This window comes from Bubalus bubalis, chromosome 4, assembly GCF_019923935.1.
Source record: "Bubalus bubalis isolate 160015118507 breed Murrah chromosome 4, NDDB_SH_1, whole genome shotgun sequence".
Classification (NCBI taxonomy): Eukaryota; Metazoa; Chordata; class Mammalia; order Artiodactyla; family Bovidae; genus Bubalus; species Bubalus bubalis.
In genome coordinates, this window is record NC_059160.1 from 98,201,638 (window position 1) to 98,220,916 (window position 19,279).

Here is a 19,279-nt window from a genome sequence, read left to right on the forward strand (position 1 = left end):
CAATAGACTAAATTTCCTCCATCTTCTCAGAGGAATTTTAGTGCTGGTGAATGAATAGGCGAGCTGGAACACTGAAGAAGGAAACTGAAGGGAAGAATATGATCAGTTTTGAAATGAAAATGGCTTTAGAAGCAGAGAGGAGCAGAATCAACATTGAAAGAAGATCAGAGTTATGGAGGGCAGGCATGAGAAAAACCACACAGAAGGCAGTGGAAAAACAGAGGGCAATGAAAGAAATTAACTTGGAGCTCATAGAACTGGAGACCCAACACAGGGTCTATGAAAATCTAGAATGAGCTGTTTTTAAAGCTTAAAAACATACTTCTCTATGTATAACATGTGAAAATATAAAGCAATGGATGGAAATAACTCCTAATTTGAAAGAGTGACTACCTCGAGGGATTGGGGAATGGAATCTGAACCGTACACAGGGTGATGTGCCGGGGTCCAGCCCCGGCTGATCCAGGGTATTCGAAGGAGAGACGGCATAGGCGACCTATTTATTTATAAATATTTATCAAAGATATAAAGAGTAATAGAATGAGGATAGCTCAGTAGGAAAATTCAGTGGAGAAAAGAGGCTGAGTAGCTTGGTTTACGCGGGAGACCAATAAAACTTCAAGACAAGAAGTTTGCACCACTTACGTAGGGCGCAGGCATCCTTCCATTCTCCCGAAGGAGAGGAGACACTGAGGCCTTCCCAGTCGGATCTTAGAAGCCCAGGCATAATTAGCAAGCATGGCGGGTTCCGCGCTCCAGATGGAGACTCAGCCAGAATTTGAGAGAGAGAGCGGCATGGGGAGACCAAGTTTTGGTGAACAAGACCCGCACTTTATTTTCCAAAGTAGTTTTTATACCTTAAGTTGTGCATAGAGGATAATGGGGGAAGGGGTGGAGTCATGCAAGGACAGCAGTTCCTGGTCCTAATCGAAGCCAGGCTTTCAAACTTATCATATGCAAAAGTTCAGGTGAATTACATCATCTTCTGGCCAGGAGGCCTGTTAAATTTTTAGAAACTTATTTTTCTCTAAAGGTGATTATTCTAAAGTCAGGCACCAGCCTCCAAAAAAGCATTGGACAAAGCCGCATTCCTATAGGGCAAAGGTGAGGTGGGCTCAATCAAGAAAAGAATTAACTCAAGGGTCCAAGGTTACAAACATTGAGGCTACTACTTACGTTTCTATACACCCATTATATCAATCAATACACTGCCAAGGACACAGTAGGTAAGGAGTATGGAGACTTAGCAGCAAACATTGGCCCAATAAGTGAAAAACCCTTCACCAATACAATTTCTAATCAATCTTTTAACTACTCAAAGGAATCTGTGTTTAGACAGTTTAGAACATCTGCCTCTCACAGTTGGGAGGCTCTGAACAATCACATGTGGCCGGAAAAACCTATTCAAGCAGGCTAGAGGATTTCCAAAGGAGTTTGTAGGTTGAAACACTGTCACACCCAGGAATTATTAACTGGAGCTGTAAGCTAACTCTTTTTTCAGAGAGAGGTAGTGGGGGACAGACCCCGTAAAGTCAGAGGTGTAGGTGAAAGCACAAAGCAGAAAGTAGGCAGACTCTGGTTTTGGGGGTAGATGCTCGAGAATTTCCAGGGGGACTCCTGAGGCTCGATCCCGCCTTTGCGTATGCCGAGCCTCCTTCCTCATGACCTTTGTCATGGGTGGAGTGCCTCACGCTGGCTCCCGGCAGTGATAGAATTCTAGTTGAGCTATTCCAGATCCTGAAAGATGGTGCTGTGGAAAGTGCTGCACTCAATATGCAATAAGCACTCAATATGCAATATGCCGGCTCCCGGCAGTGATGGCACTGGTTTGTCTTATTTACCTTTCAGGTAAGGTAGTGGGATGGTGGGTATTCACTGTATTATTATTTATAGCTCTTTGTTTTATGCTCATGAAGATGTGGTAGACCAGACCTCCTCATACTTTATAGATTAGGAGTTAAGTTCTAGTAAATTATTTCTGGAACTCAGCATTTTCAAAATTCATATTCAAAAATTTCTTTATTCAGAATTTCTTCTATTTTTATCTTAATATTTTTCTATTATAAAATGTTTATAAAGTCTATGCTGCTGCTGCTGCTGCTAAGTCACTTCAGTTGTGTCCGACTCTGTGTGACCCCATAGACGGCAGCCCACCAGGCTCCCCCATCCCTGGGATTCTCCAGGCAAGAACACTGGAGTGGGTTGCCATTTCCTTCTCCAGTGCATGAGAGTGAAAAGTGAAAGTGAAGCCGCTCAGTCGTGTCCGACTCTTAGCAACCCCATGGACTGCAGCCCACCAGGCTCCTCCGTCCATGGGATTTTCCAGGCAAGAGTACTGGAGTTGGGTGCCATTGCCTTCTCCATAAAGTCTATAACCAGGTTTAAAGAAAACCTTCTGAAATTGTAGTTACATTAATTTTATATTCTTTTTGGAAGGCTAACATTTTAATGACATTAAGTCTTTCCATCTAGGACATGAAAAATACTGCAATATCTGATCATATTTGGTTTCTAAAGTCTGGATGAGAAAACCAAATAATCTGTTCTTAAAAGTTGAGAGACCGAAGAATTTGTTAAAGTTTTCTGAATATATTCAGCTCCTAAATTGTATAGTGAGAGCTGAGGTTAGTAAAGAGAACTATCTGAACTTTTACTTGTTATTTTGCTAGTTAAATTCTGCAGTAAAATGAACTTTCTAATGGTAAATTGTTCATGAGTTTCTAATTTGTCCTTTGGTAAAGAAGAGAAGGAAAGTGTTATTTTTGTTTTACATTTTCTCTTTTGTATTATTCATATCTCCATGTCTTTGCTTTTTTTTTCTTTTTTTTTTCTTTTTTTTTTTGGCTTTACTGGGTCTTCATTGCTGCATGCAAGCTTTCTCTAGTTGCAGCCAGCAGGGGCTTCTTCTCCAGTTGTGGTGTGCAGGCTTGGTGGCCACACAGAATGTGGGATCCTCCTGGACCAAGGATCAAACCCACATACCCTGCATTGGCAAGTGGATTCTTAACCACTGGACCACCAGGGATGTCCAGTTTGCTTATTTCTATTTGCTTGATTCATCAAATTCTTATGCAAAATTCCCCACTCTGGCTTTGGCTTCTATGATGGTTAAACCTGATTTTGTCAGAGTTTTGCTTTATATATTTTGCTGCTGTAGTTTTTGGTCTACAGGAATTCATTCATTATACTTGTAAACATCATAATATGCCTCTTTTCCCTGATTAATGGTCTTGAAGTCTTCTTATCTGATCTTGATTCTGCCATTTCTGCTTGCTGTTTGCCTACATTTGCCTGGTATAATTTTCCACAAGCTTTTGTTTTCAAGCTTTTTTCATCAATCTGTTTCAGGAGTGTTTCTTGAATACCACATAGGGCTGGTATATTTGTTAGGGTAGTTTGGGTTGCAAATAAGGTGCACTGGTTTCAAAAGATAGAGGAGGATATATTTGGTCCTATATAGTTGCAAGATAGGTTTCATTTCAGGCATGGCTTGTTTCGGTTTTGCTGCTTGATTTCTGAGTTCTTTCAGCTCTGTGTTCCTTTGTGTATTGGACTGTTTGTCTCATGGGAGCAAAATGGCCAGAGAGGTCCCAGGTCCCCCATGTTTTTATACCTCACAGTTCAGAGAAGGAGAAAACTCTTCTGAAAACCTTGACAACTCTTTAATCATGTATCAAACCCTTTTGGGAAAAAAAAAAAAAACACTAGGACCAGTGGTGTGCCATGCCCAATTGAGTCTGGGCCTGTATTACTCATCCTTGAACCAATCACTTTGGTGAAGAGATTGGTATTATGTTAAGTGGTAGTTTGGGTGAAATAAGCTTCAAACCTATGGGACTCCCCTGGTGGCTCAATGGTTAAGACTCTGAGCTTCCACTGCAGGGGGCATGGGTTTGATCCCTGGTTGTCTGCCACATGGCATGGCCAGAAAAAAAATCTCAACCCTAAAACTGAAATTTGAGACTAATTCTCAGCCAAACTAATGTGCCATTATTCAAGAGAACAGAGTAAGTAAGTATTGTATAGAAAGAAGTTAGTACCATTCTCACTAACAAATAGCAAAATTATTGTATATCTTCAGAAGTCAAAAGGGTCAACTGATAAAACATCCCAGAAATAAATTAAAAATAATAAATAAGATTGTTGCAATATTAACATTCACAAGGAAAAAATAATAGTTTTCCTATTAGAAAGAATAACCAGTTAGAAAATATAATTGAAGAAACTATTTAATTTATAAAAAGTATAAAAATATATTGGAATATATTTATTTAGAAATATGCAGTATTTATATCAAACCATATGAGTTTTTAGATTTAAGATGTTTCTAGCTAGAGAAACTTAGTTTTGTAAAGTTGTCTGTCCTCTTTAAAATACTCTTTTTTGGGTGTGTGTTTGATGGCAAGAGGTTTAGCAGCTGAGATAAAAGATGTAAAAGTGCATTGGATAAAATAGATTGTTATACTATCCAGAAAATTTCTAAAAACAAAACCAAAACATGTTTTGGGCCTGGGTGGAAGAAGAAAGCCTTTTGTCACCAGATACATAAACATAGTATAAATAGCTGCTAGAGTAATTAAAAACAATGGTGTGCTGGTGTAAAGGCAAATAAAGAAAATAGCTAGACACGAAAGAAAAATCCAGAGAAAGACTAAAGTAATGTAAAGACAGCTTAGAACATTAACACATTAAGTATGTATGTATATGTGTGTGTCAGTCAGTTCAGTTCAGTTCAGTCGTTAAGTCGTGTCCGACTCATTGCGACCCCATGAATCGCAACACGCCAGGCCTCCCTGTCCATCACAAACTCCTGGAGTTCACTCAGACTCACGTCCATCGAGTCAGTGATGCCATCCAGCCATCTCATCCTCTGGCGTCCCCTTCTCCTCCTGCCCCCAATCCCTCCCAGCATCAGGGTCTTTTCCAATGAGTCAACTCTTCGCATGAGGTGACCAAAGTACTGGAGTTTCAACTTCAGCATCATCCTTCCAAAGAAATCCCAGGGCTGATCTCCTTCAGAATGGATTGGTTAGATCTCCTTGCAGTCCAAGGGACTCTCAAGAGTCTTCTCCGACACCACAGTTCAAAAGCATCAATTCTTCGGCGCTCAGCCTTCTTCATAGTCCAATTCTCACATCCATACATGACCACAGGAAAAACCATAGCCTTGACTAGACAGACCTTTGTTGGCAAAGTAATGTCTCTGCTTTTGAATATGCTATCTAGGTTGGTCATAACTCTCCTTCCAAGGAGTAAGCGTCTTTTAATTTCATGGCTGCAGTCACCATCTGCAGTGATTTTGGAGCCCCAAAAAATAAAGTCTGACACTGTTTCCACTGTTTCCCCATCTATTTCCCATGAAGTGATGGGACAGGATGCCATGATCTTTGTTTTCTGAATGTTGAGCTTTAAGCCAACTTTTTCACTCTCCACTTTCACTTTCATCAAGAGGCTTTTGAGTTCCTCTTCACTTTCTGCCATAAGGGTGGTGTCATCTGCATATCTGAGGTGTATATAAATCCAAAAGTTATGAATTATTCAATATGTAATTAGATGATAATTAATTATTTGGGAAAAAATACAGAGCCAGATCCTTATCTCACAGCTCATACTAAAATCAGTACCAAATGTAATTAAACTGTAAATTAGAGTAGGCCTTTCTATGAATGATGGGAAAACCAATCAAGAAATATGACTATATAGGTTTTAATTTTTGTAGGTGAAAACAAATATATTATCAAACAATCCTTTCCCTCTAGCTAAGAAAACTATGAAATCTGAACAAAATTTTAAGAGGAAAAAACCATTTAAATCACCAGTGAGCTAATAAGTCAAAGAAAAAAAGGGGGGGGGGAGAAAGAAAGAAAAAGGAAACCCAGAGAACTGAGAAGAGCCCGTGGAGTAGGAAATGGCAACCCACTCCAGTATTCTTGCCTAGAAAATCCCATGGACAGAGGAGCCTGGTGGGCTACAGTCCATGGGGCCACAAAGAGTTGGACACGACTGAGAAACGGAACCTGCACACTCCCAGAGAACTGAGTTTTGCATTTGGGACTGCTTTACCCTACGGGCATCTACCAATTTTGGATATTAAGCAGGAGGCTGATAAGGTGAACTGAAACTTTAAAGTCTAGTGAACTAAACTTTAAGACCTAGCGGAGGAAAAGAAGTTCAATGCTACCAAGCAGGGAAACCTAAACTCATAGGTTTTAGGTTGGGACTCCAAACTAAAGAGCTACATTCCATGAATAAGGGTGGTCCTAAATAGATCTTCCCCAGAAGGGACTGATTTTGTTATCTTATGATCAAATTAGCATTATTTAGGATTGTCAGTGTCCCTAGCCCCCTGTCAGAAACAAATAGAGTCTTCTCTGAAGGAAGGTAACGTTTCATGTTCAGTTCAGTTCAGTCACTCAGTTGTGTTCAACCGTTTGCAACCCCATGGACAGCAGCATGCCAGGCTTCGCTGTACATCACCAACTCCCGGAGCTTACTCAAACTCATGTCCATCTAGTTGGTGACACCATTCAACCATCCCATCCTCTGTCATCCCCTTCTCCTCCCGCCTTCAATCTTTCCCAGCATCAGGGTCTTTTCCAATGAGTTAGCTCTTTGAATCAAGTGGCCAAAGTATTGGAGTTTCAGCTTCAGCATCAGTCCTTCCAATGACTATTTCAGGACTGATTTATTTTAGGATTGCCTGGTTGGATCTCCTTTCAGTCCAAGGGACTCTCAAGAGTCTTCTCCAAAACCACAGTTCAAAAGAGTCAATTCTTCGACACTTAGCTTTCTTTATAGTTCAACTCTCACATCCATACATGACTACTGGAAAAACCATAGCTTTGACTAGACAGACCTTTGTTGGCAACATTATCTCTGACTAGTTTTTATATAGAAATTACTTCTTTTTCAGATACAACACATCTGACACTCAGTCAAAAATAACCAGACATACCAGGAATCAAGATAGTGTAATGGAAAATCAAAAGAAACAGCAGTTGGTGTAAGGAGCCCACCAGGTATCTTAAAATTGGAGTTTTCATGCAATGGATTTTAAATTAAATATAATGAATATATCTGAGATAATAAAACATGAGATTGGTAATTTCAACAGATAACAGTAAATTACAAAAACATACACAATGGAAATTCCAGAACAGGAAAAATGGAAATCAAGACTTCAATGAATAGGTTTAACATGAAGCTAGACAAACAGAAGAGAGAATTAGTGAGCTGAAGATAAACGTGAAAAAATATAAAAAATAAAAGATGAAAAGATGAACACAGAGAGACAACAATGTAAGAAGCATAGGGGAACTAGGGAAAAGTTTTAACCTATTTATTAAGATTGCCAAAAGGAGAAGAGAGAGACAATAAGGGAAGAACAATATTTAAAGAGACAATGAATGATAAGTTTCTTAAATCTCTGAACCCCAAGCCAGATGTAAGTCATACAAGCTATGACTGTAATACCAGTGATGAAAATAATAGCATGAGGAATAATAATGGCATCTAACATTGATTGGCAGCATTTTCTGCATCGGGAATTACTTACTGTAGGATCTTTGAATTCCATTAGCATATTTAGTCCTCACTTTGAGACAGATACTATTGTTATGCATATCAGAAAACATTTTATAAGCCAGTGAAAACACTAAACCAGCGGTAACAGTAGGTTATGTTATTTTCTTTATATGCACAGCAGACCTCATCTGCCTCTTATTTTCCTTACATGCTCATCTTTTCTCTAGTTTTGTGCCATAGGCTAAAGAGAGGAAGAGAGACAAAAACACAGAAGGAGAGGGAGAGGGAAAGAGGCAAAGACAAGGAGAGAGAGAAGAGGGAAATGGGGAAAAGGAAGATCTTTGTGAAGTTTTTATCCCTAACTGCAGTTTGAGTTTTGTTTTTCTTTTTAAAAGTCATTTAGAGAGAGAGAAAAAACAAAAAGGCATTGCTATCATAGAAGAGTATTATTCTGTCTTGCTGATTTTGCCTAGGTAGAGATTAGTAGGTGCTGAATTAGAGATTCTGGAAGACACATGGGGTTTAAAGCAGATGGAGAGTTTGTCTTCTGTCCTTGCCTATAAAGCTAGACTCAAAGTAAGTGCTATAATGCAATATTCTTCTCACCACTCACTGCATTTGCACAAAATCAGGGTCTTAAGTACCAACTCAAGACAGTCACTAACTTTCCACATAGAACTTTTACCTGGTTATGGGAAAAATTAGAAATGGACTTTTGAGGCTCTCAAAGTACTTTTAGGAAGATAGTAATGGACAACCCCTTAAGATTGTAATTAATTCTGCAGAAAAATTGTGATGGAATTGTCCATTTAGAAATTTAAATTTTGGACTTAGATTAAAAATTTTTAAGGAAAAAAAAAAACAAGCTTGCATAAGCAGGGATTCATGTAAAGTTCTTTTTAATCCCTAACAACTGTGGGTTTAAGAGTTTTACAAAACAAGAGGAACAAAATGATGTATAATTTTCTCATCTGCACCAGTCTCTTTTTGCCCAGTCCTTCCCAAATTTCAGCTGCTTGGCATGTCAGCCACATCCTGCGGTGCACATCACTTTAGAACAATCTAAATGGGGAAACCACAGAGCTCCACTTCTTTAAAATTATGCACCAACAAACTGAGAATAATCAGAGGAAACACAAAACAGATAGATTTTCATCTAAAGTGGAATTTAAGACTGGTCACAAGTAATAGATTCTCTTTCGAGGATAATCTGAGGACAAAAGGTTATTTGACTTCCAACAAAACAGCGGGTCACTGTTTTAACATCAGTGTCAAGCTAGAACCATGAAGCGGAGAAGGCAATGGCACCCCACTCCAGTACTCTTGCCTGGAAAATCCCGTGGATGGAGGAGCCTGGTAGGCTGCAGTCCGTGGGGTCTCTGAGGGTCGGACACGACTGAGCGACTTCACTTTCACTTTTCACTTTCATACATTGGAGAAGGAAATGGCAACCCACTCCAGTGTTCTTGCCTGGAGAATTCCAGGGACGGGGAAGCCTGGTGGGCTGCCGTCTATGGGGTTGCACAGAGTCGGACACGACTGAAGCGACTTAGCAGCAGCAGAACCATGAAGACCTTTTCTCGTAGAACCGATCTGTTTTTTTGTTTTGCTACCACTGTCCCACCCCTTCTGTTTCAGTACCTGCCACCCTCTGTTGCAAATCCCTGTTTATGTATGCCTGTCTCCACTATTGGATTATGAGTTCCTTGAAAGCAGGAATCTCTTCTTCTTCACGCTTTTATTTGTTTTTGGCCATGTTGGGCCTTTCTCTAGTTGTGTTGAGCAGTGGCTGCTCCATAGTTGCGGGGTGTAGGCTCCTCATTGTGTGGCTTCTCTTGTTGTGGAGCGCGGGCTTTAGAACGTGGGTCCAGTAGTTGGGTCACACAGGCTTAGTTGCCCCACAGCAGGTGGGATCTTAATTCTCTGACCAGGGATCAAACCCTTGTCCCTTGCATTGCGAGGTGAATTCCTAACCTCTGGGCCACCAGGGACATCCCTAGTATACTATTTTTTTTCTTTTTCTTATTTTGGCAAAGATTTCAACTACTCTCCTTTCTGGCTCATTTTCTTTCTTTCCCACAGATTCTTAGGGTAAGAAAAGATGAGGAAAACAGTCATTGTACTGAGGATATCAAAGGTCAGGAAAGTTTAGTTTTTTCTTTTTTTTTGAAAAGTAGTTCGGAATACTGGCTGCTAGGGGCTTCATTTCTCTGAGTTGTTTCCATAGCAGCCTAAAGTCGCAACCTGGTCTCTTAAGTGTGCTGTAATTCTACTACAGTTTATGACAGTGAAAGGAGACACAGTGGGAGAAGGTAGATCACATTGGATTTTCTGAGAAAATTTCAAGCCACAGGTTGGTTATTGGGTGATATCTCCTTTTTAAAATCATCTGGATTCTAGGGTTTCCATGGGTGGCTCAGTGAGTAAAGAATCCACCTGTAATGCAGGAGATGCAGGAGATGCGGGTTTGATACCTGGGTCGGGAAGATCCCCTAGAGAAGGAAATGGCAACCCACTCCAGTATTCTTGCCTGGAGACTCTCATGGACAGAGGAGCCTGGCGGGCTACAGTCCACGGGGTTGCACAAGAGTCGGACATGATTGAAGCGCCTCAGCATGCACACGCACTCATGCACGCACGAATTCTATGTATAGGCAACAATTGCCCTAGAAAATTTCCATGCTTTGGGAAAGCTTACATAATTGCTTATGCAGATTGCAAAACCATCCCTTGATGTGAACTTAACCCAAAGAAGGAAAAATCCTACTTGAAATTTCAGGCTTTCCCTCCTGCAGAGACGGAAGCAGGGATGGGGGATATTTGTAAGGGTGGAAGAGGGAGGGTTTTGTGTAATGAGTGGAAAAAGCATTGAAGAGTTTATAAACAGTCACAGTGCATTGAGGCCACTGCATCTGAGATTTTCCGGTGGGGGTTAGGGGGGACACAAAACCATAAACTCAATCATTTGTCCTCATTTCAGCAGAGAAGGAGATTGCCCATTTTGTGTCTTGTTCTTTTATGTTTTGAAGATTGATGTCAAAATGAAAGCACTGAGCTACTCCTGGTCTTTTCTTTCCTAATTTGTCAAATGAAAATCCACTTCTGAGGTGGTGGGATTTTGCGCGTGCTACAGATGAGTTTTATTCAGAACCTTTGCGAGTTGTGACTTCAGAAAATTCTTTCTCTTTTTAATTTTAAGAGAGCAATGGAAATCTCATGGAGAAGCTTGTTATCGGAAATCAGTTTAGGAGTCTCTGATATGGGAGAGGGTGGGTGGTTTGTAATATCAAATCCAAGGTGGGAGGGATTTTTCAAAATTATTGAAAGCAGGGTACGTGTAGAAGATATTAAACTCTTACTATTAATAGGGGGTTTCAAGGCCAGGTCCTTTGTTTTCCCAGACAGTCTTGTAGCTTGGAAAGGAGAGCATCTCTAAATCCTGGGCTCCTCCTCGTGTATACGTGTGTGTGTTTGCTAAACAAAAAGACAACGTTCTTTCCCCAGATCTCCTGGATTTTGCAGGTTCGGGGCGGCTTGCCCTGTGTAAGACAATAAATATGCAAGATAGCAACAAGGCAGTTACTCTAAGGCCTTGGCCTTTGTTGGGATTAACTGTTACACCAAGAGGCAAAACAGGGCAACAGGGTTTTTTTCACCACTGGCCTTGGCTGTTCCTGGGTGCCAGATGGCATTATATCCGTGAAAAAAAAAAAAAAAATGCTGCAAGTTATAATGTTGACCAGGCACTGTTACTTCCACTTGATCACACTGTTTGGGACACGCTTTGATGTACAAAACACTCCTAAGATAATGAAATGCGTTGGCAGCTGGCTAATGGCTGGGAAAGTGCAAACCCTGCATTGAACTCTTCCTCCAGACTATTCAATGGCAAGGTAACGGCAGGCCGGGGCTGGACAGGGAGTAAAGAGGCTCGTTGCCAGGCAGGCCCGGGACTCCTGGGCAAGTGGCTGTGGAGTGGCTGGTATTTTTCTCCCTTCAATAGATGTGGTCTGTGCCGGCAGCAAATGAGAAATAAATCCATCAAGGCCAAGCTCAGGCTGATTTTGAAGCAGCTGCTGGAATTTGCATAAGAGCCTGGTGCACACAGGTAAACAAAGTTGGACCAAAGTGGAGGTGACCTGAGAATGGTAGTTTTTGTTTCTCTACAAAGTTGGGCCTCATCTTTATGCCAAAAAAAAAAAATGTCTTTTGAATTAAATTTGACTTTGCTGCCGCTAATCTTTTCACTGGCCTGATTCACTGGGAAAGTAGAGCATGCATAATTGGACAGGGAGGCGTTTGCTCACCCCTCTCTCCCCTGATGCTACAGGCCAGCTCCATGGAGGTACACCTCGGGTGGGTAGCAGCCCTGTTGGGAAATCCTCCTGTACCCTTGGTCCCACAACCCCACCCTACCCTCCACTCATTTGCTGGCCACCAAAATTTCTTCTACCACCCAGACTTCCCCCAGCTAAACAGAAACCCTATTTCAAATGCCTCCTGATTCTCTAGTCTGTGCTCTTATCTATGTTGTTAGAACATAAACTCAGGGCAGAAACTCTCCTTTTAGACCAAAGGTCAGGAAATGACAGGCCAGCCCTGGAACCAGCTCCAGCTGGCCACCTGTTTTTTGTACAGCTCAGAGAGCTAAAAAGAGTTTTTATATTTTTAAAGGATTGGGAAAAGTCAGAGGAATAGTATTTGGTGGCACAAGATCATTCTATGAAATTCAAATGTTCATGTCGAGAAGTAAAGTTTGATTGGCACCCTGCCACCCCGCTCACTCACTGTATGTATGGGCTGTGGCCGCTTCTCACCACACAGCTGCAAGGCTGAGCAGTTGCTTCAGAGACACTAGAATGGACCACCAAGCCTAACCTATTTACTATCTGACCCTTTACAGAAAAAGTTGGATTCCTGCCTTAAGCCTTCTGCAGAGCCACAGAGGGGGTGCTTAATACACCTTTCCGATCCTTTCTGAAGTCTGCGAGTAAGTTTAGCTGGGTGAAAAGTTCTCCAGAATCCCAGTGTTTGCATCACCTTTATCTGCAAAGGTTGTTAGTGTCACCATTTGAGACACTTTCCTTCCTTTCTAGCTTCAGATGGAACCAGTTTTTGAAGCTCTTGCTAAAGCTTCCTTTCTGTACTCTTGTTTCTCCACTGTCAAACTGTGTGGCCTTTAAACAAATACTTCAGGTCTGAAATGTCCCCAGGGTGTCTGTTCAGCTGCAGTGGAAATCTGTGGGGGAAAGTTGGTGTGGGGGGAATCTGACGATAAAGCTGCTTCTTGTGGCATTTATGCTTTGCAGACGCCTTCTGCCAATCTATAAGCTCAAGGCTGGAAGCTTATCTGAGCCAACGGAAATGGATCTGCCCATCCCATCACTAGTGTCTGTTTCTGCTCGGAGCTCTGCCTGTCTTAGTTTCAAAAGTGTCTTCTTCAAAAAAGTCACTGACCATGTTTTTGTTTCCTCCTCATCCTGTTTGTCAGAGGGTTCTGGGCATGTGGTCTGTAACTTCCTACCTACTCCACTTTATCTTACAACGCTGGGACCTTCTTCTTGAACCCTGGCTTCGCAAGATTGTGGGCCACAGCTGTTCTACGTATAATACATAGACTCTTTCTTCATGAAAAGATATAGCAGTTGGCTCTATATGGTAGATTATGGATGACTATTTCTTGTGCTTTTCTGTGTTTCTTAAAGGGGAACATGCATTTCTTTTATATCAAAGAGAAAAAAAAAGGTTTTAAAAGGAAAAAATGGGAAAAGGTTTTTAAAATACTATTTGGTAACAGTTGCCACTTACTGATGAGTGTCTCAATTCCTTCCTTCCTTCCACCTCTTCTTGAAGTGTGCTCAGATGTGTACAAATAGTATTTAAACCCATGAAACTAAATGGATCAACTTTGTATATTATGATTTCATAAAAAAATTATGTGTGAGAGAGACATAATATCTGAGACTGTTGTATTTGTGTTATAAACCAAACAAACCTGGACTTCTAGTTTCCAAGGACAATAAGTAAAAAGCTGAAAAAAACTGAAAAAGAGACCTGTAATGATTCTCATAGAATTAGCAGCAGTAAGTATCTCTGTGCATAGGTTTACAGGGGATGGGTACTTTTAGTTTATGCTAAACTTGTTGAATTGTTTTAAACTTTTAGTTGTGATAAAGTTTGGAATGGTAAACAATATTTGAAAATAATTTTAAAGCTCCAATCCTACATTTTTTCCACAGAGCCTTGGAGTGTCTATTGTCCCCACCTACATCTGCTATTAATCAGTCCCTCACTCCTAGCCTCCCACCCTGACTCTTAGACCCCTCAATCACCCTCCATGGAACATTTGAAAACTGCTAGTGTTATAGCTCATCTGGGATGGGAAAGGGAATCAGACTTCCTTTATGGCTTCAGATTTTTGAGTTATGCATAGAAAACTCTCTTGACTCCAAGGTTATATTACGTATATATACTCAGCTATGTTTTTCTTTGTTATTTGTGCTATTGTACAATTTCTGACCCATCTGGAATTTAATAAGTGTATAAATTGTGAAGTAGGAATCTGATGTAGGATGTTTCGATCCCACCATTTTATAATCAACACAAATTAAAGCTGACAGTTACAAGTGGACACGGTAAAATCAGTTACTAACTAGTTGCTTCCAGAAGAATAAATCTTCTTGACAAATTTATATCTGCAGTATTTGACTTGGGGAAAATTGGACTTGATAGAAACAATGGTCATAGAGAAAAGCTAAGAGTGGCAGAAGTTTTAATTAGTAAGATCTGGTAAAGATAAAGCAATGTTGTGTAAACCATTTAGAAGATTCACATAACATACATTTTTGGTCTCAGTTAAAATCATTTTTGATAAGAAAAATGGAAATGATGATAGATAATTAGAGAAATGTTTTAAGTATGTTGTATAGCAAATTCATCAAGGAAAATTAAAATTGATTCCAGAAAATTTTCCAAGGGAAATTCATTCAGTGTTGGTAAAATCATTATTTAATAAAAAAATAATTTTATTTATTTATATATTTGCTTTTGGTTTTGCTGGGCCTTGTTGCATCGAAGGCTTTTCTCTATTTGTGGCGAGCAGGGGCTAGTCTCCACTGCAGTCCGCAGGCTTCACATTGTAGTGCCTTCTCTTGCCGTGGAGCACGGGCTCTAGGGCATGCAGACTTTAGTGGCTGAGGCACGTGGGCTCAATAGTTCCGGGCTCTAGAGCACAGGCTCAGTAGTTGTGGTACACAGGCTTAGCTGCTCCGTGACATGTGGGATCTTCACACACCAGGGTTAAACCTGTGTCCCTTTCACTGGCAGGCGAATTCTTCACCACTGAGCCACCAGGGAAGCCCTAAAATCATTATTTAAAAAAAATATATTTCTATTGATAAAACCAGAGTGAAAAGGCTCTTGTGGTCATATCAATGGCATTAAGATGCTCCTTTTTGTGGAGATCATCCTTTATTTTTCTAAATGAGTTTCTTACTTTTCTGACACCATTTATGTAGGCACTGATCAGTTTTTAGAACTGCTTTGAAATGAAACTTTGGCATTCACTGAATTCCCATACCTGGGTCTAGATCTGAACTGTTTAATTTCATCAGTCTGCTTGCCTAATCTGCACTGTTGTAATTAGTGTAGATTTAAAGTACTGTTGATAACTAGTGAGTAAGCTTCTCACTTGGAAGGAAAGTTATGACCAACCTAGATAGCATATTCAAAAGCAGAGACATTACTTTGCCAACAAAGGTCCGTCTAGTCAAGGCTATGGTTGTTCCTGTGGTCATGTATGGATGTGAGAGTTGGACTGTGAAGAAAGCTGAGCACTGAATAATTGATGCTTTTGAACTGTGGTGCTGGAGAAGACTCTTGAGAGTCCCTTGGACTGCAAGGAGATCCAACTAGTCCATTCTGAAGGAGATCAGCCCTGGGATTTCTTTGGAAGGAATGATGCTAAAGCTGAAACTCCAGTACTTTGGCCACCTCATGCGAAGAGTTGACTCATTGGAAAAGACTCTGATGCTGGGAGGGATTGGGGGCAGGAGGAGAAGGGGACGCCAGAGGATGAGATGGCTGGATGGCATCACTGACTCAATGGATGTGAGTCTGAGTGAACTCCAGGAGTTGGTGATGGACAGGGAGGCCTGGCGTGCTGCGATTCATGGGGTTGCAAAGAGTTGGACATGACTGAGCGGCTGAACTGAACTGAAGCTTCTTCTGCACCTCTAATAGAATTATTTTTCAACATGTTCTTAGCTGCTGTCTCACTTTTATTCTTCTAAGGAACTTTAGCATCAGTTAATTAAATAGACCAGATTTTTTATTTTTTAATGTATTTGTCTGGCTCTGTCTAGTCTTAGTTGCAGCACTTGGGATCTTCATGTATCATGCAGGATCTTTTGTTGTGGTGCATTGACTCTTTAGACGTGTCATGTGGGATCCACAGTTGTGGTATGTGGGCTTAGTTGCTCTGTAACATGGGAGATCTTAGTTCCCTCACCAGGAATTGAACCTGTATCTCCTGCATTGCGAGGTGAATTCTTAACCACTGTACCACCAGGGAAGGTTCTAAATAAGCCAGATTTTTAATAACTCGTTGACAAGCTGCATGTTATTGTTTAGGCAGTAAGTTGCATCCGACTCTTTTGTGACACTATGGACTGGGGCCCACCAGTCTCCTCCTCCTAGAGTGCGTTGTTGTTTCCTTCTCCAGGGGATCTTCCTGACCCAGGGATTGAACCTGCATCTTCTGCTTGGCAGGTGGATTCTTCACCTCTGAGCCACTAGGGAATCCCTTGACAAGCTGCATGATATAGAAATTTTAGCTTTAATGTCCTACTTGGATTAATTTTATATGTATTTCGATCTATTTAATCTTTGGGCTTCCCAAGTGGAGCAATGGTAAAGAATCCCCTTACCAATGCAGGAGACTCAGGTTTGACCCCTAGGTCAGGAAGATCCTTTGGAGCAGCAAATGACAACCCACCCTAGTATTCTTGCCTGGAAAATTCCACAGACAGAGGAGTCTGACAGGGCACAATCTATGGGGCTGCAAAGAGTCAGACAGAACTGAGCAGACACATCTAATCTTTATATATCTTTACATCTGCATATCTATATATCTATATAGATATAAATGTGTGTATATATGTTTGGTTTTTAGCTCTTAAATTAATCAAATATATTTATTCTATTTTTAGTTTCAGACATTGTCTTTTTTATATATATTATTTATTTATTGGAGTATAGCTGATTTACAGTGTGTTAATTTCAAGTGCACAGCAAAGTGATTCAGTTATCCATATACATATATTGTTTTTTTTATTCTTTTCCCTTATAGGTTATTACAAAGTATTGGGTATAGTTTCCCAGGCTTGTTTTCACATTATGAGCCTTTAATGATCCTTTGTTGTTCATTTCATTTGAAGATAATTTTGGGTACTATATTATATTTTGTCCAGTATCTGTTTATTTCCAAAAATGATAAGGCCTGAGAGCCCTAGGATCTTCAATATGAGATAATTTTGGCATCTACTTGGAAATAAAAGTGGCAAAGGTTTTTTTTTTTTTCCCTGAAATTCAGTGTGTCCTCTGAGTGTTGATGAAGGGCTAAGATGTTTAAGTGTCCTTGCTAGTGGGATTTCCCTGTCTTCTTTCTCTTTTCCAAAGAATAAGAATCTATTATTTATCCTGTCCTTTGCTGTGTCCTCTAAATTCTTGGATGAAATTCACAAGGAGCTTTTGAAGTCTACCTCCCCTTTGATGAGAGCTGGTGACTTGAATTTGCATTCTAATGTCTCTCCTAAGAGGAGAGCCTTAACCTTCACAGTGCTATACTTTACAGATGTGATACTAGATAACGGACTCTTCTTTGAACTGTTGTTTCACTTATATATCACTTGTTTATGGTTTATTAGGGGGTTCATCATGTGATCTTTGGGTTTCTGTGGGTTTTTTTTTTTCGTTTGTTTTTTTGCAAAACCCCTTTTATATACAAGTCGTATTGCATGAAGGCAGAAATGAGTTCTAATTCTTAGTTCTATTCAGTATATGAAATACACTCCCTGGCATATAGTAGGTACCCAGAAAATATTGTTGGTTGACTGACCTGTGTTCTTTTATTTCCAAATACAACTTTTGAAAAGAGCCAGCTTATCACAATTAGCTATTTGTCTGCCCCAGATGTCATTATGGCATATCTGAAACGAATCTGACACCCCCAAGCCTTTGACTCTTCTTATTCCCAAATTCTGAGCGTGTTCTCCTCACAGTGTTGAAGCTCATCCCTTTTCAGTCGTTGTGATCCCCCTCTTCCCCACCTGCCTTCACATCCACTGCTGCTGCTGCTAAGTCACTTCAGTCGTGTCCGATTCTGTGTGACCCCATGGACGGCAGCCTACCAGGCTCCCCTGTCCCTGGGATTCTCCAGGCAAGAACACTGGAGTGGGTTGCCATTTCCTTCTCCAGTGCATGAAAGTGAAAAGTGAAAGTGAAGCCGCTCAGTCGTGTCTGACTCTCAGCGACCCTATGGACTGCAGCCTACCAGGCTCCTCCATCCATGGGATTTTCCAGGCAAGAGTACTGGAGTGGGGTGCCATTGCCTAACGTGTCAATTCTACTTTACGATATCTCTACACCTGTTCCGTTCTTATGAGTCCCACTGCCCTAGTTCAAGACATTGCTTTGTTTCTTTTGCCTGCTCATATTTCCCCCTAATCATTATCCCTTCCTTCTCTCCTCCCTCTCATCTCACCAAAATCCACTTTAATATTGCTTCTAGAACAACCACCCTTAAACAAGTATGACCCCATCCCTATACGCCTGTGATTTCTTGTTGCCTCTAGAATGCAGTTCAAACCCTCCAACCTGCTTTGCATATTCTTCTACAACGTGAAGGACCCCAATTATTATTTCCAGTTTTATTCTGTCTCCTGCCATGCACATTTTTCTCTAGCCTGGGTAGGGTACTGTTGGGGCTTCCCTGGTGGCCCAATGGTAAAGAATCCACCTACCATGCAGGAAAAGAGGTTTGATCCCTGGGTCAGGAATATCCCCTGGAGTAGAAAATTGCAAACCAGTCCAGTATTCTTGCCTGGGAAATCCCATGGACAGAGGAGCCTGGCAGGCTACAGTCCATGGGATTGCAAAAGACTCGGACACGATTTGGTGGCTAAAGAACAACAGCGTACTGCCATTCCGGGGACAAACCCGACATCTCTATTGCTGATTTTTGTTCATCTCTGTGAGCTCTTTTCAGTTAATTGCCTCCAAGGCCTCTCCCACTGTAGACATGGCCAGCTGTGTCCTCCCTGGCTGGTCTGCCAGCTGCCCTTGGTTGTTTAACTGTCATTCATTCTCCAGATCTCACTCCAAAATCACTTCACAGGACAGCCTTCCATGATCTCTTCTCAGAGAGCCTTCCCTGATTCCCGTTCTTAATCTAGGTCAGATGAAATAGATCTAGGTCAGATCATAGCTCTAGTATTAAAAACTATGCACTATTATATGCATATTCATGGGATTATTTGATTAGGAACTGGCTCCCTCACGTTACTTTAAACTCTGGATAAAGAGATCTGGACCACTCTGCTCACCACTGAATCACCCCTTATACCCTGCATAGGAGTACACACTAAATTCTTAGTGAATGAATCTGACACTGTCTACACAAGTCTTGGCCTGCTATTTACCCCATCTCAGAAACAATCTGAGAGCCCTCATTTCGAATTCATCTCTCATCTCTTTA

General features: G+C 40.9%; 1 long non-coding RNA gene across 5 annotated transcripts in view; it reads left to right on the forward strand.

Moving 5' to 3' along the window:
- The first annotated feature begins 5,387 nt into the window (after nucleotides 1-5,387).
- Nucleotides 5,388-19,279, forward strand: part of LOC102399387 — a 35,707-nt gene continuing 21,815 nt past the window's right edge. The window contains exons 1-2 of one of the 5 annotated variants that reach the window (XR_006550648.2): nucleotides 5,388-6,110; nucleotides 6,914-7,019. This is a non-coding gene — a long non-coding RNA (uncharacterized LOC102399387). Of the gene's footprint in view, nucleotides 6,111-6,762; nucleotides 7,020-8,979; nucleotides 12,515-19,279 lie in introns of those variants that run through there. The other 4 variants (XR_006550647.2, XR_006550646.2, XR_006640969.1 and 1 more) reach the window with 4 other exon arrangements.